At 50.3% G+C, this 22,166-nt stretch overlaps 2 long non-coding RNA genes across 3 annotated transcripts in view; both read left to right on the plus strand.

The window, feature by feature from the left end:
* The window catches only part of LOC134508478 (uncharacterized), a 69,209-nt gene that overhangs the window by 1,481 nt on the left and 45,562 nt on the right, over window positions 1-22,166 (plus strand). For both annotated transcript variants that reach the window (XR_010069061.1, XR_010069062.1), the window contains exon 2: window positions 349-871. This is a non-coding gene — a long non-coding RNA (uncharacterized LOC134508478). The remainder of the gene's footprint in view (window positions 1-348; window positions 872-22,166) is intronic.
* Window positions 2,191-14,944, plus strand: LOC134508479 (uncharacterized). The gene is made up of 3 exons (XR_010069064.1): window positions 2,191-3,131; window positions 5,183-5,228; window positions 11,949-14,944. It is a non-coding gene; the product is annotated as an uncharacterized LOC134508479 (long non-coding RNA).

Consider the following 22,166-nt stretch of genomic DNA (forward strand, 5'->3'; position numbering starts at 1 on the left):
TCTTCAGACAGAGGTCTGAAATTGGCTTTGGGTCGAAAAGACTGTGCGTGACAAAGAGGAAACAAACTGTAAAAAAACCAAACCCCAAAACCCCCAAAAAACCCCAACCAAAAAAAACCCAAAACAACTCGACACCCTACCCTCCTCTCAGCTCCTGTAAAAGTTTACAATCAGATTGGAAGCCGGGGGAAAAACCTGCGGGAGGAAAGGGGATGAAATACATGACAAAAGTTTTATTGTTATTATTTTTTGTAAAGAGATGTTGCTTTCATTAAAACCAAAAAAAAAAAAAGCCCTCAACTTTGATGTATCGTGATCGCATTTTTTTTTTTTTTCTTTCTCTGTCAGCTCTGAAATCTGAGGCTGGGAGCCGGCTGGAGAGGAGAATCCTTCATCATTTCTGAGATCAGAATAAACGCTTGATTTTGTCCCGAAATAATGAAGAGATTTTCAATGAGTCCCTGGGCCAAGCCGTCTCTATTGTATATTGCATTGATAAAAAGGATGTTATTGACTATGCAACAGTGGGCTCCTTTCCTCTCTCTCCCTCTTTCCAAATAAACTCTCGGTCCTGCCTCTTGGTCAGTGAAAAGGTGAAACGAATAAGATTAAATCGGACAAAAAAAGCAAGCTCGGTATGTATATCATCCAGATTTTACTCCCCAGACTGTGAAGAGACAGAGAGTAAAAGAGGCAGAGCGAGGCACGGAGAGAGAGGGAGAGAGAGAGAGAGAGAGAGACAGAGACACAGACACAGAGAGAGGCGGAAAGCCTGGGAGAAGGTGGACGGACCCAGCAGCCGCCGCCCGGCTCCTCCGCCCGGGCTGCGCCGGCCCCGGCTCCCCGGGACACCCCGGGACACCCCAGGCAAGTCGCCGCTTCTATCCTCGGGCTTTCGGGGCGGAGGGAGGGGAGCGGGGCCGCGGCACTTGGCGGGGGGAGACCTTCCCCAACCTCCCCCCCCCCCCCCCCCCCCTCCTCCCCAGGGCTGCTCCCCCCCCAACCCCCCTCTCCCCGGCGTCCCGTTATTTGGGCGGAGGGAGCCCTCATTTTGCCCCGAGATTTTCTCCCCCCGCCCCAACCTTTCCCCCCTAGAGAACCGTGTGGGGGTATTTCCACTGCATCCCCCCCTCCCTCGTTAAGGTAACACGCGTGTCTCTCAGAGATGACCCACGCGTGTTCGAGCACAACTTCCAGCGCCGGCAGCGGTGGGGGAAGTGCCAGCATCCTCCGGCTCTCCTCTTTCACCTGCTCTGTTTGTTATTTGATCACCTAATGAAAAGATCGATGTGCAGCCTGTTTATCTGGGTGATAGTGTCAACAGATTTAAGGGGCAGCAATCAGATGCTTCCCAGCCTGGCTGGGCGCAACCGCAATCAGGAGGAAGCCCAAACCCGCTCAAATTGCGCTGGTTTGAGTAAGGGGTGTGTATGTGTGTGTGTGTGCGGCGGGGAGGTATTTTCTCCCCTCGCCTGGCTGCAAACGCTTGGCGGTTTGCATTTGCTGCGTGCTGAGGGATAAGCGACTATTAAATGTGGTTTGTTGTTTGTTTTGTTTTGTTTTTTTAAAAAAAAAAAAAAACAAAAAAAAAAAAAACAAAAAAGAGACGATGCGGGGAAGGGCCGGTGAAGTTTGCGGGAGTCCCGTGGAAAATCCCGACCGCGGCGTCCTGTTGTTGTGCAGGAGCCCGGGGAACAAGGAGCCGGGACGGAGGGCATCCATCAGTAAAAGTGGCCTCATGCCTCAGCTGGCCAGGTTAAAGCACAGTTCACTCGGCAGGAGGCATTTCCTCTCCCCGACAAATTACAGGGACACTTGGAAATGGTCACAACTCACATTTAATTGGGAAACGAGCTTTGATTGCTTTTTAACCTCTGCAGATCTGGAACGGGCAGGGGAGACGGCGCTGGGGACTTGCTCAGACTTAATTTTCCGTCCGTCGCCCCGGACCCCGCTTTCCTCAGGCCGGGGTCCTGGCTAGGAGCTGAAGGGGGCACAGTTTGGGGAGGATTTAGAACCTTTTTTTTTTTTTTTTTTTTTTCCCCTTTTCCTTTTCCCCCTCCTTTCTGTATCTCTCTTTCTTCCCCCACCCGGTGTAACCCAACCCGGGACGGCGGTGGCTCCTCTCTCCTCTGCAGCCCTCTCGACCCCTCCGGAAAGGAAAAGTTCTTCTGGAGCTTAGTGGTGACAACTTCTACACCCTATTTCTGGCGGGGTGGGAGGTGAGGGGGGTGTAGGGTAGAATATAAAATCCAATCGGTGGTATTTATTGTTATTATTTATTATTATTTCGGAAGTGGCAGGGCTGCCTGTAAGCCGGGAGCTGAGATCCGTAGCCTGCATTTTCCAAAACAAATGTTAAGCGCCTGCTTCACCTGCCAAGCTCCACAAGGCAATATATATATGTACAAAAATACACTCAGACATGCACGGATGTACTTATATACATGTGTGTGTGTGTATATATATATATATTCATGCACACGCGCATGTAGTGAGTGGGGTAGATGGAGGACAATAAATGCCAGGCTGCTGTCACAGGGTGCAGCGAGCAGCTCTGACGTGCAAAAATGTCCCTCTGGCTCCCCATTTTTAGCATTTTTAGCCGTCCCCTGCTCTGCCCGGCGGACACCTTCAAGGCTGTAAAACCAGAGGGTCGCATCGGGGTCCCCGCCACTGCCCCCCTTCTCTTCCCCCCCTACGTCGGGGCGGCCCTTTTCCCGGGCCGGGCCGGCTACAAAGGGGATGTGACCAGTCGCACCGGGACCCCCCCAGCCCTCATCGTGCGTCCCGGCCCTGTTGTCCCCCGCCGCCCCCGCTGCCGGGCCAGGCCTCGGCAGCTGCCGGTGCCCAGCCAGGCCTCGTTTCCCATTAGCGGTGCTGGGGCCTTTCCTCCCAGGCCTTTTTCTTCTTTTGCCCTTTTTCCCCTCCCCTCCTTTATTTTTATTTTTCACCTTTTCCCTCCCCATCTCCCTGTCCCGTCCCGTTCCGTCTCCCCCCACCCCCCACCCCAGGGACAGACCTGAAAGACAACCAAGTTCTTTGAGGAGCGGAACACAAGATGTGCGGGCGGGAGGTGGTGCTTTACGAGGGGAAGCGGTGGCCCCCTCCCCTGGGAAAGGGGGTCTCCGGTGAGTTGCATCACCCTGGGCATCCGAGGGGGGGTAGGGGGAGAGTCGGGCTGGCCCCGCCGGGTAGGTCGGGGCTGCTCGCTCGCTGCTGCCCGCAGCCGCCCTGCGGGACCTGCACTCCGGGGCGGGGGGTGGTGGTGGTGGGGGGAGGCTTTGTGCCGACCCCCACCGCTTTCTAAAAAGAAATCCGGTGCCGGGGGGTGGACACCGAGCCTCCCCCCCACCCCAGAGCCTCCCGGGCGGGCATGCCCCCGCTCCCCTCCAGGTATCCCTGTCTCCATCGCCCAGGCCGTTTCCCTGCATCCCACCGAAGGCGGCTGGCCTTGGCAAAGAGGGGCCTCCACCTTTCCCTGCTTAGCCCCCCCCTCCTCTGCCCCCGCACATGCCCCGGGCCCCTCCATCACGCATATCCTGCCTCATTTTTTTTTTTTTTTTTTTTTTAAAAAAAAGAAACACTGGTGGGAGCGAACTCTTTCCCCTTCCCACTCCGAAACAACCTCCTGGGGTCGCGGCCGACATCCCCGCCTTGTCCGGGGGTCTTGCACATCCCAGCGGGTCCCACGACACCCGGGGAGGGTTTCCCCCCTACCACGGGAGGGTGTCGCCTCCCCTCCCCCCTCAAGCTCCTCGCCCTCCGCCTGTGCTTAACCCAGGGGGGCGACCGCCCTTCCCCTCCGCGCACGCCGCCTGCTTCCCTGGAATTATTTTAGACGGGATTGGCAAAAAAGCGGCGTGACAGCGGCCCCCCCTCCCCATTCCCCCCCCCCCGCCACCCCCTCGGGAAGGCAATCTGCCGTCCCCGCAGCCTCCCCGGCAGCGGGGCCGCGCCGAGCCGGGGTTTGTCATTTGTTAGCGCTCAAAAGTACCGGGCTCCGGTGCCAACCCGAAAGCAGGGCGCTGAATCACAACTTTGCGCTCGCCATCCATCCAAACAGAAACGCCTGAGCATCCGAAAGCCTGCATTTTTTTCTTAAATTTAAAGCAAAAAAAAAAGAATGGGGGGGGGGGGGGAAGGGGAAAAAAAAATTAAATATGTGCCTGGGAGTAAAAAAAACCCAAACCAAACTACACCTAAAAAATCCCAAACCAAACAACAAACCCACGTCTGCGTGGGGAGGGGAGAGAAAGCACCCAAACCGAAGGCCACTTGTCTCGGAGCATAAAGGAGCATGGCAGTCCCCAAGTACAGCTCCAGGAAAATAAATTGATGACCTCTTGATGCAAATCAAACCTTCCTATATAAGGCAAATCTGGGAATCATTTTCAACACACTGGTGAAGCCAGGACCAAATATTTACTTTCGGCACAAATAAAGCTGCGGTGATCCCAGCGCCGAAGCCAAGAGAAACAAAAGTGTACAAAAGCCATTAACACGAGGCTTTGCGTTGAAACACCTCTGACTGTATTTTAAACCCCCGGCTTCTGTTAGGGATGAATTTGGTGTTATTTATGATTCGCAATTGGGCTGGAGCTTTTGATGGAGAGCTGACGTTTGGAAACGAGTTTGAAAGTTGCGAGATTGTCCTGACAACGCCATCGACGGCGGTATATAATCATTTCCTTAATAGTTACCTGTCAGAGATCCCATTTCTTTTACTGCGGGGATTAGTCCGTCAGGACTGGATTCGAGCTGGACTTTCCGCAGACCAGAGACCGTCTCCAAGACGTTTAAGTATTTAATGTCACTTTCTCCCCAGCATCCGCGATAAAACGGCGCAAAAGTATTTTGCTGGGGGAAATGCAGCAGTGCGGCTGGTAACAACAGTAGCGACATAATCATATTTACCTCATCAGAAGTTGATCTGAGTAATAAACCTTAGCATTTTCACTTAAACTGTCAGGAGTAAGATATGTTTATTACAGCGTATTCTCTCGGTCTGTGGAGGACGGGGATGCGCTTTAGATAAAGTTTAAACGAAACAGAATAAACACAGCAAATCGCTCCAGCCCAACACAAAAGCTCTAAATGACTGCTATGTATTTTACCACGCGAAGGCTTTTTTTTTCCCTTCTTCTTTTTTTTTTTATTTATTTTTTTTTTTATTCACAAGTTTCTAGGGGTGAAGCCCGGGCATATCCAACGGTGTCATTAATAAGGTATACAAAATTGCCTGATCCTACCAAACGGGTCTAGAGTTATATGTTTTATTGTTAACCCCTTGCACTGAATCTTCTGAAGCTGAAAGGGAAAAGGAAAGGGCTTTTGTCCGAGTTGATCCTTGGCTATTCTGGGACTCAGGTTGGTGTGAAAGGGACGAGGAGGTCACTTGAAATCTCCTTTTATCTACTCCTATTTTCTCTCTGGATCAGCAACTTTGAATAGACACCATCTAATCGCTCGTAATGGAAAAAGAAAAAAGAAAAAAAAAGGAAAAAAAAAAAAAAGGGTGTGGGTGTGTGTGTGCTCCGGGAGCAACGAAATCGCTTTTGCCTGGCCGGAGGGGTGCGTGTCCGTGGGTGCGCGCACCCACGGACCCGCGTGGGCGCCTGCCCTGCGCGCACCCTGCGCGCCCGCGGAGGCACAGGCGCGACCCCCGCGCACCCCGAGGGGCAGGGTACCCCCTGCCCGGGGCCGGGGGGGTCTGGGGGGGCAACCAGAGCCCCAGAGACCCCCCTGTCAGCGCCCGGCCAGTAAAAGGAGCCTTCCCGTGGGGCGATGCTCGGACGCGCAGCGCGGAGGGGCGGCCCGACGTGATTTTGCCTCTCACCGTCAGACACCGGGATTTTGGTAATTTGCAGTTATCGAGGGTGCCAGGGCTAAGAGGCAGCCCCGGCCGCCGAGCAGAGGGTGGCTTTTGGAAGGGGGCTACATCCATCCCTTGGGTGGGCAACCGACTCCGCTTTGCCAGTTGCCCGAGCCCGGGCGGTGCGCTGGCGGCGGTGCCCGTGGGTTTTTTTGGGGTCATTTTGCCAAGGTTGGTGGTTTGTGTTTTTTGTTTTTTTTTTTTTGTTTTTTTTTTTTTTTTGGAGGCTGAAGCAGGAAAAAAAAAAAGGAAGAAAGGGAAAAGAGAGGCGGACAAAACTGGGGGCCGCTGGCAAATAGAAAAAGCTTTGTTCTAGAGGCTCAAGCCAGGGCACTATCTCTTCCCTCCTCGCCGCTCAGAAATTGGCGTTTCTTTCTCAGTCTGGGATGCTTTCGCTGTAAATTCCTTCAAGTGACTACTTTGTTGCTAAGGCTACAAGTTCCCATCCCAACACACAAATCTTTTCCACTCCAGGACCAGCTCAAGCCCTGGCCAGAAGTCTTGACTTAAGAGACCTACTTCAAACTCCTTGGAGTGCCTCCCTGCTAAATACCTGCTAAAGTCTGCGGTTCAAATGAAGGGCTAAACAGCCCTCTCCTTCGCACCCCCCCTCCCACCTCCCCTCTTCTCTCCAGTGGTACGTTTTGCTGGGACTTCTAGTGAATAGATGACGAGAAGAGACCCAGTCCAATAAAGATTAAATTAAGTAGAAGGAATCCAGCCGGTGTATATTTTGAAGCTCCGGTGGGGCGTCAAACTGATGTTTAACACATTTTTTCCACTCACTGTGCACAAGTCCTCAGCCCCCACCGCCTTGTTTAATTTTTTCACCCTGGAGGAGGAGGAGGCAGTTTCGGGGGGGGGATGACAGAAAAGGGGTCCCCCGACCCCACAGACCTTTCCCCGTCCTGCGATGCCACGGGAAGAGGCAGGGGGGCACCGTGTCCCCAGGCAGGGCTGGATGGGGGACACACATGGGCTCCTCCAGCGACTTAGGGTGCTGGGGGGGGTTGTTATTCAGGCTGTCCCTAAATGCGGAGCTCGGGTGGAAGGGGAATTAGTTTTTTTTTTCTTTTTTTTTTTTTTTTTCTTTTCTTAGCAGGATCACCCTTCTCCTTCCTCCCCACCGCCCTCGCCCGCCCGCTTGGCTGCTCTGGTGGGGAAAATAGGGTTTTATCACCCCGGCTCAGCAAAGGGGACACATGTTTGTGAACCGCTGAGCCCTCCAGCAGCGCCAAGATGGGAGCGTGGCTCTCCTGGATGCGAAAGGAGAAAAAAAACCCCAACAAAAAACAAACAACAAACCCACCCCAAAACCCAGCCCCAGAGACGCCCGTCGCCTGGAAAAGTTAAGCGTGACTTGGTAAACGTTTGTAAATGCAAATAGAAATGAATAAATAAACCTCAAACCAGGTAGTTTGGGTGTAATAGTTTAGCAGGACTAATTGCAGACAATGGAGCTGAAATGACTTTTCCAATTAGCTGCTGGTTGGAGTTTAGTTGGAGGAACTGTCAGCTCCAGCGATGGGTAATTGCTTTATTGCTCACAAAACTATCATCTATTTAGAACATATGTGCTAATTACTCTGGATGGGCGTCGGAAAAGAGACCATAAATCTATTAGCACTTTAAAAAGTCTAGGGTACTTGTAAGCGACTAAACTCCCTTCCTTGGCGCGTTAAGGGAGAGATTCGCGCCCGGATGATAGTCTTTCCAGAAAATAACAATAAAATAAAATAAACAGATTCAGCCACATGTATGCTAGGGTATATTTGCAACCTCGGGTGCGGCGGGGGGGAAGAAAGTGGTCATCTCCAAGCAAGGAAAGCCTCTTTCTATAGACCAAACTGGTGCAATAAATCACTGTCATAAAAACGAGTTTCCTCTTTAGCCTTGCACTATTTTTTTTTTTTTTTTTGCAAAAAGATTAGTTTAGAAATCTTTTAATTGGATTACTCTGGAAAATTAATCTCCTTTAGGCTCGCTAAGTTTGTGTACCAAATATTTGGAATTAATTCAGTGCCACAAAAAGCATCCGGGGTGCCTTTTGTTCGAACTAGCTAAGAAAAGGGACAGGTAGGGAAGGTGGCATTTTACCGTACGCATTCGTGTTCCCTCGCAGCTCTCTATGCATATTCATTGCTGTATATGTCGCATTGTACCGCATAAAATTGCTATTGTAAAGGAGATAAACAGAATTGTTTGCTGGACTGTGCTATGGATCAGGGCTCCACCGCGAGGTTAGGTGTTTAGGGGAAAAAAAAAAAAAAAAAAAAAGAATAAATAAGAAAGTTTTGACCGCGCTCTGAAGGAGCATCCCTGGTCAGAAGATGCTGCTCGGCCGCCCGTCCCCGCTCCCGGGGGGCTGCCCGAAGGGACCTCCCCATCCCGGGCACACGCCGGGACTCGAGGGGATCCCTTAGTTTTCAGCCCAATTTAGCTGTTAGCCGCAGCCCCGTGAGGTGTGGTTAATTGGTGGGGGATAAAGGCGTAATGACTTGTCAGGGAGACGGTGGTGACTCTTTAATGTACTGTCTTCTCCCCCCCCCCCCCCCCCCCCCCGCTTTTTATAAGCGGAGACATGCCATCTCTCTGCTAAAAGAGCAATAAAGCTGGGTTCATTTATTTATTTTTACTTGTTTATTTTTCCCCGAAGGAAACGAACCTGCGGCTTGTTCCCGGTGATTTATACGCAGGTTGTGACACTCCTCGGGGTCCTGGCAGCCGAGCCGGGGGGTGACGAGGATGGAGACGGGGGGCGGCGGGGCAGAGAGAGGCTTCGGGGGGGTGGTGGGGGGGAGGAGATGCGGAGCAGGGAAGCTGCAGGGGACCGGAGCGGGATACAGGGACGGCGTGTGAGTGAGTGAGTGGGTGTGCTCAGGTTGGGCAAAGTGAGTGGGTGGCACGGGTGGGGGGGTGTCATGGGGTGGAGGATGAGGATGTTTTTTGACCTGTTGGGCACCGGCCGAGCTCAGCGCAGCGTGGAAGCACCGTCTCTCCCCAGACCCAAATCCCAGCCGCTCTTCCAGGGGTCCCTACTCCTCGACGAACCTCCTAATTAGCGTGCGCGCCACTTCCCGAGTCAGCATTAAATTTTTTTTTTTTAGTGTCAGCCGTTACCGAACTGTGAACCGCCGGGTGGGATTACCCGCACTCAATAAAACATGCCATACAGATGCGCGCAGAGTTAAGCGGCGGGAAAACTTGCGGGGGAAGGTGGGTGCAGGGAAAGGTGGGTGTGTGCCCACCCTCATCCCACCCCGCAACCTGGCTCTCGGGTGAGCCACCCGAGACCCAACTCCGAAATCCCGCAGGTAGGCGGGACACGGGCGCTGACCCGCTGCCGTGGGAGATCCCGGCGCGAAGGTGCGCACAAGCACGTCGCCCTTTACAGCCGCAGTTTATGTACCTACTAAAGGAACCCTGTGGTCTGCAGTGAATTAATTATTGCGGCGCTGATCCGGCCGTACATCAGCCCCCGTGTCCCCGCTCCCCTCATACCCTGCCTCGGGTTTCTCCCCGCTGCGCACAGGTGAAAGTTTCTCAGTTCCGTGCTGCAGCTCAACAGATTAATACACGTTGACAGAGTCTTTATCCCTCCTTCGCACGATGTTAAATGAATCTTAAAGTCCCTTCTGAGACAAACGGGGAACTCTCTCTCTCTCTCTCTCTGTCTGTCTCCCTGTCTATCTGCGTGCGCTTTGGATGTGCCCTGTGGAAATTGTTTACAGTTTGGAAGACTCTAACCTTGATTTTCCAGCTTTGAGCTCCCTCTGGAAGCGGAAAGAGCAATTACTCCACATTACTGTACATATTTCATCGCCGTGATAGATCGCAGGTGTTACAGCCGCCGCTATTGTCTGCCTCCCCCCCGCAGACCCTCGCCCGGAGCCCGCAGGATGATGCTCCAACTGCGGGTCGGACGGTGGCCCCGAGACCCCGCCACCGACCGCGGGTCCCCTCCCCACGCTAACGACCCACGGAGGGGCAGAAAGGGGCGGGCTGGTGTCCTTGTCCCGTCCCCCCCTCCCCGCCCCCCCTCCCCCACCGCTCTCTGCTGGCCTCCCCTGCGTGCACCCGGCGCGGAGGTGCTGCCTTTCGCCCAGGCGCGGAATAACGAGAGCATGTGTGGACGGGCATCTCTTTAGGTGTCTTGTCAGGAGAACTGAATGCCTAACGCGGGGTGTAGCGCACGGCAACACGCAGAGACACCCCCCCTCTCCCCCCCCGACATGTCCAGGGGCTGCCCTTCAGCCCGAGGTTGGGAGCGCTGAGGGACCCGAGGCGAAAAACGAGGCGGGGAGGACAGGAAAAACAACCCCTAAACGGGGAAACAGCTAGAAACCCCGAGCAGCGCGCTTTTTGGCCGGAGAGCGCCTGGGATGGTGGCTTTTAATTTAAGCCGTGCGGTGGTCCATTGGCGAGGATGCCGGGGATGCGTTTGCGGCGAGTTACAAAGGTGCAGGGTGGAGGCAGGCGGCTGGTGCGATGCCGGAGCATCCCCGAATAGCATTAAACTGTGTCATGGATCAGTGTCATGATGACGTATGACACACCACAAGGGATCATGATGAGTGACTGGCATAATAGACATGGATAGTGGACCAAAGTCTCCTTGACAATTCTTAGTCATATGTCTTGGGGGGATAGTTTTACATTCGTGATCCGTTTATTTGGAGCCAATTGCGGGAGGGAGACACATGAAGCACACGGCTGAATCTGTCTAAGTAGGATGAAGACGGGCTTAAATGGCACAAAGGATTGCGGGGGGGGGTGGTGGTGGGGCGGGAATCTGAAGAGGTCAGCGGTCTAGGTGCAAAGCACTTGGCAAAAAAAACCAAACCAAAACAAAAAAAAAGCCCAACAGAAAACACACCAACCCACCTGCTATACCTAATTAAGCAGGACTGCTTCCTTCCCTGCTCCCTCCCGCCAGACTGGGGAAGGGACTGCTCAACCGAGTGTTCCCCAGCGCATCTCCGGGCTCCTCCCGCGACCCGCTGCAGACCCGCGTAAGCAACCGCGCACCTCCGCGCCGGGGACACCTCCTGTCCCGTCGCGACCTGTGGGAAGCCGCCCGCCGCCTTCTCATCACGCCTGGGCTTCGCTGCGGGCTCACCGAGCGCCGAGACCCGCCGGTGATGCTGGCGGGGACGCGAGGAAAAGTCGCATCCCCGAGGGTCCTCCCAGGGGCAGAAAACATCTACCTCATAAAAACACTTAAACTGAGCGAAACGCGCCCCGAGATGCCTCTCACTGCGAGGGGGGAGAGCCCGAGGAGCCGGAGCTGCGGGTTTTCTTTTGTTTGCAAACATCCCGAGCTACCGGGGGAAGTTTGAGCATGCTATCTTTTTTTTTTCTTTTTCTTTTTCTTTTTTCCCCTCTGCCGCACGCTTGTCTGCAAGCCTGTGCCCCTCTCGGCGGGTGTCCCAAGCAGGTCAAGCGGGCTCCGGTGACCCGCTGCGGGCGATCGGCACCCCGAAACCCGCCTGGGCTGTCCGGGAGTGCTTGCCATCTCAATGGGGATCCCCGACAGGCTTTTCCCGGAGAGAAAACAGGAAAACAAGGAAAACAACCAGGCTGCCCCTTCGCACAGCCCCACCAGGGACATTAATGACCTCTAAAAACATCCAGAGGCGGCATTTATCCCGCCAGGAGCAGAATGAATGGTATTTGCCCCGAAAAGGAGAGTTACAAGAGGGAAACCACCTTCCAGCCTGACACGGCAAAAAAAAAAAAAAAAAAAAAAAAAAAAATCTGCTGATCCATATGCTGTAAGAAGTTCACTAAATGTGTGAGCAGGTAACTCAGGGAATAGCGACATTGTTAACAGAAAACATCTAATTAACAATGACTTCATTTGATTGGGAGGATGAAAAAGCCTTTTTAAATCAGTCCAGATTTACTGGCCTAAGCACGGCCAATTTATGAATATGGAGGCTGTATTGAGTCTGCCTTCTTTCAAGATGTCATCTGAGGGGTAATAGTATAGGTGAAGTCATTTAGTTACACTGTGGAAACTTTTATAGTCCCTTTCTTGGGAATTTAATTCAGTGCTTCTTCATTTTATTAGGAACAGACTGACTCCATCAACGGCGCTCTCCATGTTTAGAGGCATGACTGCTTGAAGCAATTAGGCTCCCCAATTAGCATACTTCTCCTGACCCCAGCAGCACCACCAGGTCCTTACGTTATCCATCTCTTCAAAGTAGGGGAAAGCCAGAAGAAAACATGCCTCCCAAGTGCCAGGGTGGCGAAACCAACACGCAAGCGGGCTACCAAAATTACCCCTTTTGCCCTTAGAGCGGGGGGACGGAGGAGAGACGGGGGGGAGTAAAAAAAATAAAATAAACCAAGCCTCCTGATGGCACCCCGCTGTCCGTGTTGCGGCAGCTTTGCTGTTTTCGGGCGTTTCGCGCTGATTTCCAGCGTGTTCCCTCATTCCTGCCCGATATCCCCCCCTCGCCCCCTCCCCGGCTTTCGGCAGGGCTCTGTGCGGGCGGGCAGAACCCGCAGCCGCGGGGGTGTCCCGGCGGGGGAAGGAGGGGGTCATCCCGGGGGATGCTCCCGAAAAGCCCCTTCGCTCGCCTCCCCCCGCCCAGCCCTCTGGGGACCACCAGGTGACTTTTAAGCACGGCCCGATGGTTTTAAATCCGTTCCCCCCCCCGCTCCCGCTGAGTGGGTTTCCCCAAAAGGTGACCGCAGGGGGTGTGTGAGGATGGGGGGGAGGGGGGGGGACGGATCCACGGAGCCGGTGCCCGAAGGTCCCGATTCTGCAAAGCCCGCAGGGGGCTTCTGGGAGCATCCCCTCCCTCCTCGCCTCCAAAAGCCAGTATCAGCCACTGGCCCACCACGGGTAAAAAGACTCATTTCCCACCCCCTCCCCCTGCCCTCCCCCCCCCGAATTTTCCTCCTCCAGCCCTCCTGTAAACCCACGGAGGGGATCCAGGGAGCCAGCGTTCAGCAGATAGAGCCATCCGCCCAGAGCTTCGCAGCACTGTGGAAGAAAAATCTCTATAAAACGAAATAGGCAATCAACTGAAATCTATCCTCTTTAAATAAACTGATTCCTTAGTATTTTCCCAGTGTTGCTGTAAGTTGTTGTCTGTGATGTCCCCCAGGGCTCTTTCCTCTGCTCTCTGATTTGGTGTATAAAAGCAGCTCTGAATGATGGATTACTGTGTCATTGCAGCCTGCGAAGGATTAATTTGTTTCATTGATTTCTCTTTAGGCAGATTGCCAGAATTCTCTGCTTCCCACCTTTCCCCGGGACTTCCAGCAGTAATAGACAGTAATAGCCTAAGACAAATCAGCCCATTCTTGTAAAAATAGAAACACAAAATCCTGAAGTCCCAGGAAAGCCATAAAGAAGTTTTTCCCTTGTTGTGCTGTAAATCCACTGATTCTTAAAGCGAGCCCACCTTCTCTCCTCTCCCCACTCCTCTTTTACAAAAAAAAAAGGTTGCAGAGTCCTGGGGGGGTGTGTGTGTGCTTAACCTGAAGAGCAATTTCAACAAGCAGTTGCATGTGAAGGGTGGGCATTTGACAGTCGGGGAGAAATGTTTTGTTCATGCTCAACAAGAGGGGTAGGAATCACAGAAGGACTGAGTAAACCTCACAGTTCATTCTTTCTTAAAATCGCGGGGCCGCCTATAGCTAATCTATTATCGATCCATCTGCCTGTCTGGGGTAGTGAGAAGAAATGCAGTTTGTGTCAGCTCCCGGAGCCACCCGTCTGACGTGGGGGTGGACCCTCCCAGACCAATCCGTCTGCACCCTTTCAGGATAACCAGGCCTTGAAGCACTGGGATGTGGTGGGAAAAGGGAGCCGGGCACCCCTTGGGGTGCAGGTTGTGGGAGGGCGAGGGAAGGCGAGGAGATCCCACGCCGTAGGTAGCCTCTTCTGCCCACAAAACCGCTCTTTTCAGACCCACTTTACCGACAGCAGACATGGGTCAACCGTGCTAATCTATTTGTTTCCACAATGCAGTGCTAAAAAAATTGTATTGATTTAGTGTTCTCGAGTTAAACTTTAGGTGCAATTAGTCCTATAGTAAAAAGTGATGTTGTCATGTGCTAATGTCTTTCCAGCTCAGGCTTCTGTAAAGCTGCGCCGTGCCGAAACAGCACTTTTAGATAGCAGCGAGGGTAGAGAAGCATTTATTTCACCTCTGTATCTGCCTTGCGATGAGAGTAGCTCAATAGCTACTTTCAAAGGGAAGGTAAATTTATCGTACTGGATACCACAGATCCACTGCATTGCAAACCCAGGATATTCTGAAGTTACAGCCCTATTATATTTTCTTTTTCCCTGCTCTCCGGGAGGATGTTAGCCTGCTACTTCCTATTTTAATTTACTGTAATTTCAGGTCGAATCCAAGTACCAGTCCTTGGGTCACAGCATGATTTCCTTTATATCATGCCAGAAAATACGCTTTGCCCTGCCTAAGCAATGTTCTTGTATTTACTTGCGTGAGATCCCTCTGTGGTGTGCAGAGTCTAACTTTTCCCTTCTCCACCTAATGCGATTTTTGAAGGTGCTGTAATAGTAGTCATAAAGAGGGTTATGTGTTTGCTCCCGGGAATCCCTAGAAATCCCTGCGTTGTCCGGGGAAAGCCTGTGGCGTGGGTTAGCCTGCAGTGAGACAAGGGTGGCTGCCTCCAGGCACGGCAGCCTGGAAAACGCTGGTGTCCTGGGGAATGCTGCGATCTTCCCTTCAAAGGCTTCTCTGCTGTAACAGGGACCCCCCCCCTTTCTGGCATAACACAGGCTCGTTTTGCCCAGCATTCCTGCTCTCCTGATGGTTTTCCACTGTCCAGCCACTTTGAAAGGAAAGGCACAAAAGGCAACAAGCGTTCACATTTTTCCTGCCCGGGCAGCCGAGCCCCAGGGAGGCTTGGCTCTGAACGCGGGGCTCGTCCTGCCTGGCAGCAAACCACGCTCCCAATCCCCTCTGCCCCTTCCTCCTCCCTGCGCCTTTTCAGCTGGCACAGGAGAATCCTTCTGCTCCTCCGCCAGGCACTGAGGAAAGTTTTGCTCTTGGTAAATAAATGATAACAATATTCTTGGCTTGGAAAGTCTGGGCGAGGAGCGGAGACAGATTTCCACCCCCATCCCTCCCGTTCGCAATAAAACAGGCAGAATCCATCACAGACCAAACTTAAAAAGCTTAAGTGAAGCTCACATCCTTTCATCCCTGCAGGACTGGAGAGAAACAGAGTCTGTTAGATTAGCAAACATTAACCTCTCGCATAGTTCTGGATGTAGGATTAATGTCTACTGAAGGGACAGCTGTATGACCCTCACACATACACTAACTATACATTAGGGCTGTCACTCTATCGATCGGGAGAAGTTTGTGTGAAGAAGCGCTCCCCACCAGGGAGCAAAACAGACTAGAGCTGGAAAAAGCCATTTGTGCTCTGCTAAGACACTCTTTTAAAAACTCGGTTCCTGTTTCTGGCATCCACAGTGCAGATGAGCTGAAATCCGCATGCTTCACCCCGAGGTTCTGCTGCACACAGACCACACACAATTTCCAGCTGTGACCCTGGGATCGGCTCGTCTTCGGGCAAAACACAGACCCATGCCAACGCTGGATTTGCACACAGCAGAGCATTGCTTCGGCTCTGCCCGCATGAGGTTTTGAGTCCCCATGGGATCCTCACTGGCTGTACATTAGCATATCTATTCCCACTTTGCTAATTTGGAAGAGACTCCACTCAAGATTTTCCTTCCTTACCCCCTTACCTGAGAAAAAAGAAGAAACAGGGGCGAACAGTATGTTTGTCAAACTTTCTTCCCATTAAAATACGAAAACTTCATGCTATGAAAACACAGGTTGATTGTGTCCTAGGGTTTGCTGGATGAGGTACAAACACAGGGCTTGACTCTGATCACACCCTATTTTCGTGTTAGTCTAAGTCTTCTCATAACACAGGAATTCCACAGATGTAACAGCGGGTTCAGTGCATTTCTGAAAACAGACTTATTTTAGTTGTATAAATGAAAATAAATGCTTATTGTTTAAGCCTGTATATTAAACAGTAATGGTTTCTTGGAGCCCGATCCACCCAAATATTTGGATGTCAAATATTGAACTTTCCAGCCCTTGCTGGTAGGAGGAATGGCTGTGCTGTGGGCTCCCAAGCACCCCATAGGAAGAAAGGGGAGAGGTGCGTCCCCCAGAACAAACTCGGTTGGAGCCTGTGTGCCACCCAGGGTGGCCTGAAGGGGACATTGACCAGCAGCGTGGCCCGTGGTCACCCATACGGAGCCTTCAGCCAGCGCTAGGTGCCTGCTGAAGGTGGTTGGATGAAGAGCAAACACGTGATGAGATGGAGCCGGTGCCTTTTTACACCACCCTGCTGTGGCTGGGGCCTGTACCAAGGAGATGAACTATCTGAGAAAAGCTTGCAGAGAGATGTGTCCCCTGGAGACTGTCATACCCAGTCCATGTTAGCACACAGAATAGAACAGAGCCGTGCACTACCGAAAATATTAGACTTTGATTAATTGTCCCTCTGGGACATGTGTGTGGCTGGAGGGCAAGGTCTTGCATGCAACGTTTTGGGTGGTTGTTGGTCTTGGTGGGCTGCAGCAAGTTACACGTTCATGTTCTTCTGGGGAGGCACAGACCGTGTCCAGAGCAGCTGCTGAGGGCAGAGGCAGCCTGCTAGAGATAGAGACAGAGCTTCCTGCTGGGGCACCAGGGAACAGAAAAAGTGGACCCCAGTCCCCTTGGGCAGAGGGACTACCAAAACCGCAACTTGCAACAACCAAGCCAAATGGTCCTTAAATGGCTAAAAACACACTCCTGTGTGGTACCGGCCAGGGGAGGCATCTGGTGACATTCCAGACCCGTGAATCCAGGCTCAGCTTGAAAGGGTGTGGAGGTCAGAGACAAGGGTTGAGTCACCATCCCAGGAGGTATTTAAAAGCTGGGCAGACGTGGTGCTGAGGGACATGGGTTAGTGATGGTTTTTGTCAGTGTTGGGTTGATGGTTGGACTCAACAATCTGAAAGGTCCCTTCCAACCTGGGCAACTCCATGCGTCTATGATTATTAACATGAAACCCTGTCAGCTGAGCTGAGCATTGTCGTGGCCAGCACACGTATTGCAGGGCTAAGTGTCCGGGCAGGTGGGTGGTCCCTGTGGTGGGGCTGCAGGCACAAACACTGCTCAGTGGAGTGGTAAGCCCTGTCTTTTAAAGGGTCAAGGTTTTCACCCAAAGCAGATTTCTGATGGTAGTTCCCTGACCCAGCAGCTCATGCTGGATCTGCCTGATTCTCGAAATCCTCTATCCAACATTAAAAGGTCCAGCAGAAGGAGCTACGGCACATGCGGTGGTGCAGAGACAGTGTACTGGTAACTGGCCAAGCTGTGAACTGGCCGAAAATTATCCTACAGGGCAGTTTCCAAAGAAAATGATGATTTGGCAGAAGATTGTTTCTGAGGAATATATCAATTTCACCATCCCTTTAAACTGGGGAGCATCAAAACGCTTTGCTAGAGCAGTCCTGAAATATTAACCATCACTTCAAGTTCATATTAATAAAAGAAGCAAGACAAAGGCGAGAGCAGCTGTTTTAAAATAAAATCTTTCAGTCAGGTTAAAACAAGGTATTTTTGGCTGTGTTTAACCCTGCTTGCTGACAAATCGTGAGGGTCTTGGACTTCGCTCTGAGCTGCTGCAGCACCGAAACCCTGCAGTTCTGGAAGATGCAAATATTGGCTTTGGTCAGCCCGGATCGACGGGTATAGGGAAAAACAGACCCGCGGGGAAGAGAAACAGAGCAGCCTCCTCTGATGGGCACAACGGGGATTTGCCTCTTGCTAAGCCTGGATCCACCTCTTTATATATATTTTGTATAAGACAATTACTAGGCCCTGAGCCCAACTTCTGGATAGTATTAAAGGGAAGATCCTGACTGAAAAGGTAAACACTCCGTCAGACCTCTGACACAGTTTATTTTTGGTGTGTTCAGCAGCGGGGAGCAGCTCTTTTTTCTGGTGTTGCTGAGGGCCATGCACTCGCAGCAGTATGCGAGGGTAGGCAGAGAGCTGCTGGGCACGTGAAAGCTGGAGGCGAGGAGCTGGAGGGCATCCGTCCCGTTGCTCACAGCTCACCTCTAGGTCATTCAGCTCAAAGGGCCAGATGAGGGCCCCTAGAAAAAAAATTTTCACATCAAGCTACCCAAAAACTGGGCAACATCACTTCTCCAGAATCGTGTTTTCTTGGTAAATAATTTGGTTTTTTCCATCGAGGCAGACAAGGATAAGCAACAGCTGGTATGTTGTGGGTGTGGTGAAAGTCCACTGAGGGCTAATTGCAACTTTGCCAGGAATTAATTTGTTTTTAATTCACCTAGGCATTTGAGGTTGCTTAATGTGTGAAATGGCATTCAAGTGGTTAAACGCTCACGCACTTCCGAACAGTATTTGGAAAGGAAGTATGGTCTCTTGCCCACCCATTAACCTCTGCTATTATGGGCCTTTTATACCAGCAGCAGTAAAATTCACCTCCCTGCTGTATGTGCTGCTGTATCGAAGATCAAAGTTCTGTAGTTTGCAAAAACATGGAAAGTATAGCATAATTAAATCTATTTGTTTAGCTAGAAGTCGGTGTTTAATAATAACAAATTTCTGCTTGTCCACAAACGGCATGAATGAAAACACCACATGAATGAGCGGGGATTTCTCGCATCAGATTTTACAGCCATTGCTGTGTTGATACTTCATTTTTTTCCAAGTGAGTAAAAAGTTAAAAGTACATGGCTTACCACACTAGTGCCTCATTACGATGATCACAGGCAATGTATTAAAAATGGGGGGATCCTACATAGTTCCAGTGCTTTACATAGCTATTAAAATTAGCCGCACCAGTCATTTATTTCAATTTACACTATGTTAAACAGTGTCAAAGAAATACAGTTCTGGCTCTGAGGAGCTTTTCAGCTTTGCTGTATTCCAGGATACCAAGAAGACCATCACTAGTAAACCAACCGTATGTGCGTGTTGGTAGCCGTGGAAGGGAATCACAGCAACCTCATCCCCAGATCCACTGATTTTTAACATGACAACTACAAGACATCTGCAAGAGCTCATGACTGGAAAATGATCCCTGTTGGACATCCTTTTCTAGAGAGCTCAACATGAACCTTGTTGACCAACTGCTGTGGTCCCCCTTCAGCTAGAAACATGGACAGTGGCTTTAGTTGGGAAAAACACTGGGTGTATATCCAGTCAATGCAGCATACTGGACTAACGCTACATTTTGACCTTGTGCATTTTATTTTTTGGCCGTTCTAAGCCATTTTCTAAAATGACGATAGCAGGCAGAAAATGGCGTTGAAATTAACTGTGATACTTCTCGATCAAAACTGTGTTTTGTCTTCTGAGCAATATTTTGGGGATTTTCCCTAGCATTTGAATGGTAAAGACAAAAGTGTTTCGGTATTTTATTATGCTTTTTGTCATTTTTCTCATCTTCATTAATACAGACAAAATTATCTGGTCACTTTTTGCCGTTTCAGTTTTCGGATTTCCTTTCTCATTCACTGACACAGTGGCACCCTGCCTGGGCTACGAGCATTTCCACAGATTTAAGTTCAGAATGCTGTGTTTTTACTGGAAGTAAAAAAATGTCCCAAGACATGAGTTTTGCAACCGGTTACACTTCCATTGTAGTTTACATCTGATTTGATATTATCCCTTTGAAATGACAACAGCTTTAGAGAAGGTGTAAAATGCAGGTGGCGATCCCTTGCGATCGTTATAAAATAGCATGAGAACGCCTGTAGCAGTAGGAGCAGCATCCTGGCTGTATTCCAGTTTGGCTAACTACATCCTGTTTTTCTAAATTCAGGTTTATTTGCGAGCTTGATCCAAAGCCTCCTGAAATAACTGTTTTCCCCTTGCCGCATTCTGGTCCCGGACTGGTTGTGCTTCACTGCTAGGTGAAGCCTTGTCCATGTGCTGTCTACTTTTTTAATGAAGTCACAACCTTTGGTTTTAATGGGAAAGTCTAAACCTCACATCTGGATGGCATATAAAGGGCCAGTAAAATCCTTAAAATCCTTCTGGCTAAAATATCACCAAAATATATAATAAATTTAATTTCATCACTTAACACTTCTTTCTTTGCCATACATCCCCCTGGCCCCATGCAAAATAAAATTACACCAGTATAAATGTAAATAAGAATCTGTCCAAGGACCTGCTCTGTAGGTAGGGGGAAATGCCAAGAATAAAGTAGCTCACGGCGTGGGTGCGTCGATCATTCAAAAATCACATTTCTGATTCAGTTGTGAGGATATCAAAAACATATACTTAGAAACTCACGAGATAATGATAAATAATATAGCAAACAATGGGTTAAAATTTCAGTGTAATAGAAATCTGCAATTAAGGGACTTTCTGCGCAGTGCTGGCTGTGGGGTTTAAAAGTTTTGTTTTGCAGCAAAAGTCTGAGAAAGAAAAAGGAACCAAACATTAAAAATCTGCACTTTTGAATACAATTAACACATATTAAGCTACAGCGTCTGCACAATTTCATATTTAGGGTGGTTGTTTCTTGTTTCCAGTTCTGTCTACAGCTATCTATCTGATTCTGCCAGATTACCAGTAAAAATGCAGAACTGGAGGTCACATCTTATTAGATAATCATACGGTGCAGAGATGCTTCTCAGCTACAGAAAGAGGGTGAGGCAGTTGCTCTTTAACAGATGCCACGCTGTGTGAATTATGTCATTTCCATAGTTATAAAACAACTCGAGAAAATGTACTGTAACAATATGATGTATGCTAGGATTGATTACCCCAAAAATCCTTTCAAGAGGAAAAACAGAGGCGGGGGGGTGGGGTGGTGTAGAGGGAAAGACCGTTTCTATCCAAGCTCCGCGTCCTAAAGGTTTAGCTTCTGTGGAGAAAAACCTCACATTCGGTTGTTACGTAGGGTGGTCACTCCATTTGTGTATTCATTATGCGCATTAAACAGTCAAATATATTCCTTCCAGTAAATATGAATAGTTTAATTTGTTCTGCTGAAAGAGAGACAACTATCAGAAATAGCAATAAAAGTCACATAATGAAATAAGAATACTAGAAAATCCGAGGATTTTAGTACGGTCCATTATTCATTCAATTCCTGGCAGCCTTTATGATTACAAATCACTTGATTGACTAACTAGACATTCTCAAAGTGAATTATGAATCAGGTTCATTTTTCCTGGTTGAGAGTTGGTACATGTTGTAACTCTTCCACTTTGTGATATATCAAGTTCTTGTAACAGTAATAAGAGATATAATCAACTCTTTATTTCAGGACAAATAAATTGCCTTTTCAAAAATGAAATGTGGTTGCTAACATTTTAACAGCGTGCAATGTAATTCCTTCCTGCTATTCTCAGAGTGCGATCCGCTGCGATGACATAGCTTTTGAGCATTTGACTTCGCGGAAATTATTTTAAGAGCCTCAGACCCTGGGTCTGCGGGCACGGACCTTGGGGACAGCCCGGCACGGGGGCTTAGAGCAGTCAGCGGTCCTTTTCCTCGCCAAAAATGACCCTCAGATGCCACAACCCAGGGCCACAACTCACCCTTTTGTGCCGGGCTCTGATCTCAGCTTGGGAAGGCCGAACAGTTTTAAAGCTGTTTAAGTTTACTTTGGGGGGAAAAAGAAAAAAAGGAAAAAAAAAGGAAAAAAGTAAAATTAATCTCCTCTAAAGTGCGCTTGACCCTCAAGTCCTCTTGCACGAAAAACTCCCTCAGGCTTTTGTGGAAATTATGCAGGGGAATGACTGGCAGACTGGGGTGGGAGTTATTTGTAGAACAAATGCACAATCAGATCCCAAATCCCCCTAGAGTAGGTTTAGCGCGAGGTGCGTTTCGCCTTCGAAGGGCTACAGGGAAGCAAAATTTAAAAAAAACTAAAAAAAAAAAAAAAAAGAAAAGAAAAAAAAGAAGACCAGACTGAGGCTGCTCGAAATCTGTGTGAGTGTCCCGAGGTGGAAACCTCTATAAATGGCATTTATGCCTCGCATCTGCATGTCAGATGTGGCCAGGACGGCCGGGGTGCTGTGGGTACACGATATATCGATGGCTCTGCGGCATGGGGTACGCGATGTCCCCCGATATGGGTGCCGACACAGTGCATCTTCCATGCGCAACGTCCTCAACGCAGCCCCCGGTTTTGCAAAGGGGGAGGGATTTTTCTTCTGCTCAGGGAGGCGATCCTGGTGTTTGGGTGCTTATTTTGGCTCCGGTGAAGGGACAGGCTGATACTCAGT

The sequence above is a fragment of the Chroicocephalus ridibundus genome, chromosome Z (assembly GCF_963924245.1).
Source record: "Chroicocephalus ridibundus chromosome Z, bChrRid1.1, whole genome shotgun sequence".
In the NCBI taxonomy this organism is placed as follows: domain Eukaryota; kingdom Metazoa; phylum Chordata; class Aves; order Charadriiformes; family Laridae; genus Chroicocephalus; species Chroicocephalus ridibundus.